Source organism: Salmo salar, chromosome 10 (assembly GCF_965601325.2).
Source record: "Salmo salar chromosome 10, fSalSal1, whole genome shotgun sequence".
In the NCBI taxonomy this organism is placed as follows: Eukaryota; Metazoa; Chordata; class Actinopteri; order Salmoniformes; family Salmonidae; genus Salmo; species Salmo salar.
The window spans coordinates 112,700,001-112,705,646 of record NC_138300.1 but is presented as its reverse complement, the minus strand read 5'-3'; the positions used below and the strand labels follow the sequence as shown (position 1 = coordinate 112,705,646).

The following is a 5,646-nucleotide window of genomic DNA, read 5'->3' as shown; positions in this document are numbered from 1 at the left end:
GGTGTGGAGGTAATATGGTTACCGTAACAGCCCTATTCTGGAAACTTTAAAGAACTCAGAAAATGCACCCTAAAATAAACATTGTAGAATAATCCGCAGAACTGGACAGTTTTTGTGTTTTGGGAACATGTCTTTTGTGATGTCCCCAAAATGTTTTCACCAGACTGTTCCCACAACTTAATGAATCAATCAAACAATCAATCAAATGTATTTATAATGCCCTTCTTACATCAGCTGATATATCAAAGTGCTGTACAGAAACCCAGCCTAAAACCCCAAACATCAAGCATTGCAGGTGTAGAAGCACAGTGGCTAGGAAGAACTCCCTAGAAAGGCCAGAGCCTAGGAAGAAACCTAGAGAGGAACCAGGCTATGAGGGGTGGCCAGTCCTCTTCTGGCTGTACCGGGTGGAGATTATAACAGAACATGGCCAAGATGTTCAAATGTTCATAGTTGACCAGCAGGGTCAAATAATAATAATCCCAGTGGTTGTCGAGGGTGCAACAGGTCAGCACCTCAGGAGTAAATGTCAGTTGGCTTTTCATAGCCGATCATTCAGAGTATCTCTACCGCTCCTGCTGTCTCTAGAGAGTTGAAAACAGCAGGTCTGGGACAGGTAGCACGTCCGATGAACAGGTCAGGGTTCCATAGCCGCAGGGAGAACAGTTGAAACTGGAGCAGCAGCACGGCCAGGTGGACTGGGGACAGCATGTAGTCATCAGGCCAGGTAGTCCTGAGGCATGGTCCTAGGGCTCAGGTCCTCCAAGAGAGAGAAAGAAAGAAAGAAAGAAAGAAAGAAAGAAAGAAAGAAAGAAAGAAAAGAAAGAAAGAAAGAAAAGAAAGAAAGAAAGAAAGAGAAAGAAAGAAAGAAGAAAGAGAGAAAGAGAGAGAGAATTAGAGAGAGCATACTTAAATTCACACAGGACACAGGATAAGACAGGAAAAATACTCCAGATATAACAGACAGACCCTAGCCCCCCAACACATAAACTACTGCAGCATAAATACTGGAGGCTGAGACAGGAGGGGTCGGGAGACACTGTGGCCCCGTCTGACGATACCTCCGGAAAGGGCCAAACAGGCAGGATATAACCCCACTCACTTTGTCAAAGCACAGCCTCCACACCACTAGAGGGATATCTTCAACCACCAACTTACCATCCTGAGACAAGGCCGAGTATAGACCACAAAGATCTCCGCCACGGCACAACCCAAGGGGGGGCGCCAACCCGGACAGGAAGATCCCGTCAGTGACTCAACCCACTCAAGTGACGCACCCCTCCTAGGGAACCTTCATTCTGGGAACCTTTAAAGAACAGACAAAATGTGTTCTGGGAACGTTCTTGCAACATCAGGAGAATGTTTTATACAAACATTGTGTAATCATCAGCACGACTGGAGTTTTTGTGTCATGAGAACATTTACCGCAACCTAAGAAATGTTATGGGAACTTTCACGGAACCAATATTGGTTTTCTGGGAAAACATTACTGTTACATTGTGTTATTACCTGGAAACCTAACGAGAACTTTTTGGGGAATGTTCTGTGGTGGTTGAATGTTAGAAGAACATTCCAAGGATATTTCATAGATTTTTTTTAAATTAAATGTAAATATATATGTTATCATCCTAACGTTAGATAAAACCCTAACTAGAACTAAATGGGAATCTTAGCTAATGTTCTGGGAATGTTTCCAGTTTGTCGGACAAGATCTTATTGAGTGACAGTTATTAAAAAAAATTCACAGCTGCAGTTATCTCTCCTATCAACTCCCAGTTTGGGATCTTTTGATTTCCTCTTTTCCTCTGACCACGCTTGTGACGCTACAAACAGACTGTCTCGGAGACGAGTACATTCACCTGACCTTCACTCATCTTGAAACAATGTACTCTTCCTCTGACCTCCATTTTGTGATAGGCTAAGGTCATGTCTCTCTTGTTTGTAAACAGACAAACATTATGGTTTTATGACTTATGATTGGACATGACTCCAGATCACTCCTGCCCTCCATCTTCATCCAAGTCATTGAGGATATGTGGTTGAGTTATTGACTGAGAGGGGACCACTAAATTACTGTTTGTCTGTTTTAGTGAGCAACTCAAGGGATTATCTTAGACTCACACACACACACACACACACCACATGCACATGCACACTCTCTCTCTCTCCCACACACACACACACACACATATATACACACACACACACCCCATCTGCTGAATGAACCAGCCAGGCCGCGGCTGGGCCATTAATGGCTCAAGCATCAATCAGGGTTTACAGTAGCAGGATGGATCATGGATCTCCCTGGTCAGTAGTTAACCCAGGTTTCTAGTGACCCACCAGGTGATAAATATCCTGACTGGATTTAGTTACTGCTGACGGATGATGTTGTGACCGCTAAATTAAGATTGAGGATATTAGGATTATTACTGCTCTGTTCCACTCTCTCCCTCTTAACAGTGGGGATCTCTTAGCAGCAGGCTAAACCTCTTGCAAAAGGAAACAGCGAGGTGGAGAGCCATGGAGGACACACTATGCAACCAAGGGGACCAAGAGGATTGAGTTAAGTCAAGTAAGTCTCTCTCTCTCCTTATTCTTCCCATGCAATTTTAATTGTTCCCCTCTAATCAGGGACTGATTTAGACCTGGGACACCAGGTGTCGGCAATTAACTATCAGGTAGAACAGAAGACCAGCAGGCTCCGAACCTTGTAGGGTAAGAGTTGAGTGAGTACCCCTGCCCTAGAGCTCAGGGTCATTATACAGGAGGGGACAGTACCTCGTAGGGTAAGAGTTGAGTGAGTACCCCTGCCCTAGAGCTCAGGGTTATTATACAGGAGGGGACAGTACCTCGTAGGGTAAGAGTTGAGTGAGTACCCCTGCCCTAGAGCTCAGGGTTATTATACAGGAGGGGACAGTACCTCGTAGGGTAAGAGTTGAGTGAGTACCCCTGCCCTAGAGCTCAGGGTTATTATACAGGAGGGGACAGTACCTCGTAGGGTAAGAGTTGAGTGAGTACCCCTGCCCTAGAGCTCAGGGTTATTATACAGGAGGGGACAGTACCTCGTAGGGTAAGAGTTGAGTGTGTACCCCTGCCCTAGAGCTCAGGGTCATTACACAGGAGAGGACAGTACCTCGTAGGGTAAGAGTTGAGTGAGTACCCCTGCCCTAGAGCTCAGGGTTATTATACAGGAGGGGACAGTACCTCGTAGGGTAAGAGTTGAGTGAGTACCCCTGCCCTAGAGCTCAGGGTTATTATACAGGAGGGGACAGTACCTCGTAGGGTAAGAGTTGAGTGTGTACCCCTGCCCTAGAGCTCAGGGTCATTACACAGGAGAGGACAGTACCTCGTAGTTCATACTCTCTACCAGTAGATGGCAACAACAGTTATATAACATCTATGGAACAGCCCTTAGCCGTAGTATATTGGCCATATACCACACCCCTCGTGCCTTATTGCTTAATGGAACAGCCATTGCTACATTAGTCCGGGCTATAGTAGGGAGAGATTATATTAATTGACCATAGAATGTTCATGCCATAGGCTACCCATAAAATCTGTGGAAATCTGCTCCTGGCTATACATACTGGCCTATGAGTTATTGTACACAGAAACAACATGGTGTCACAAATATCTTTGTTAATCAGACCTGTGGTATACACCGTTTTTTTTTTTTTTAAGATGTTGATTCAAAGCACAATTGTTAGGCATCTTGCTGCAATAGGATTGATTTTTCTCAACAAAAAGTTTGATGAGGAGACACAGAACAAAAAATGTGTGTGAAAATGTTGAGAAAACTCACAATCCCATTGCAGCTGGTTGCCTTACAAATGTATTTTGAATCAACATATTTTGTAGTGTGTGTCATTCTTGTACTGTGTGTCATACGGTGGGGTTGACAGGTTCCACATACCAACCACACAGTAATTGCAGTGTGAAGATGTGAGGTTGACCACCCCAACCACCACCCATCTGACCTTTTCCTCCTCAGCTGCTGTTCAGGGGAAGTGCTCCAGTTTGAATGGAATCCACCGTCAACACAGGAGCCACGGGCCTCCACCGCCACCCTTCAGACACACACACACACACACACATACACACGCACGCACGCACGCACACGCACACACACACACACACACACACACACACACACACACACACACACACACACACACACACACACACACACACACACACACACACACATTTCTGTCAGAGCAGACACACACCTTGGTTACTGCATCAGACATACTGTACATACCTTGTGGTACTATAAAACACAGCAAACAGACATGAGACATGCACTATAAAACACACAGAGGAGGAGTAGCAGGATACACTACACTACGTAACTGTTGTTGAAGGAAGAAGAGTAGAGCTTTGATTCCCAGAGACATCAGCATGATGATGTAGGTACAGAACACTCAAATAATAGAATACAACCAGATTATGTGTCTTGTGGCAGATGAATACAACCGCTGCTGCCATGTGGGTTGAAGACCACAGCAGGTTAACTGTGGTAAGTGTGCACATCACCCAAACACATGGCACCTGATTCACATGTTACATTCACCAGTTTACCAGTCACTCGAATGAAGTCATCTGAAGGGCACTACTGTTATTCTCTGTTTCTGTTGTCACTTGTTCCACTTCAGCATCTCCCTTTGAAGTCAAAATAACCTCACAGTCACTGTGGAAAGTGAATAGGATCCTACCTACTTATTACAGCTAACACCAGTGTGCCTTTTCATTTGATTTTAAGCTCTACACACTGTTATCTTGATTTCCAACTCCCTTTCATTCCAATAGCCCGGTTTCAGGAAGTAGGACAAAGGGATTATTGTGCTGCCCACTGTGATTCATAGGTGACACACTCAGTTGGGTGCTCAAAATGTATCTCTTTATTTATGGCTGAGTGAGGCGTTTTAACTTGACAACCAGACTGAGTCAGTGGTCTTTCTTAGGGAGTGGAAATTCAGGTGGAACGTTAAATCATTTTTCTACTCTTCAACAGTTGCTTCAACAGCGATTTACACTGAGTGTACAAAACATTAAGGACACCTACTCTCACCCCGGTTTGTGTCAAGAACTGCTACGCTGCTGGGTTTTTAACGCTCAACAGTTTCATGTGTATCAAGAATGGTCCACCACCCAAAGGACATCCAGACAACTTGACATCCAGACAACTGTGGGAAGCATTGGAGTCATCATGGGCCAGCATCCCTATGGAATGCTTTCTACTTGTGGAGGCCATGCCAAGACGAATTGAGGCTGTTCTGAGGGGGGGGGGGGGGGGGGGGCAAATCAATATAAGGAAGGTGTTCTTAATTTTTTGTACACACAGTGTATAGGCTATTTTATTGACTTGTTATGACAAAACGTAATTATTAACATACACTGTGGGGACCAAGCTAAAGACTAAACAATAAAATGTAACCGGTGCCATCGATGAAACCCTATGAAACTGACCTGTGTGAACTCCGGCGCCTTACCACCTCTCGCAGCAGAGTAGTCTGTAGAGGAGGAGCGCTACGAGAGCAGACAGAACACGGAGGGGGTTTGAATGCCGGTGTGCGAGACCTACACATCACACTCCTGAGTCACACAGGTCCGCATCTTGTAAAACGGATTGAGAAACGGTCTTCT

General features: G+C 45.0%; 1 protein-coding gene across 1 annotated transcript in view; it reads left to right on the top strand.

Moving 5' to 3' along the window:
* The first annotated feature begins 5,531 nt into the window (after positions 1-5,531).
* Positions 5,532-5,646, top strand: part of met (MET proto-oncogene, receptor tyrosine kinase) — a 99,577-nt gene continuing 99,462 nt past the window's right edge. Inside the window, exon 1 of the mRNA XM_014125644.3 lies at positions 5,532-5,646. This exon is cut by the window's right edge and continues 219 nt beyond it. The gene's annotated coding sequence lies outside the window, so the exon portion shown is untranslated.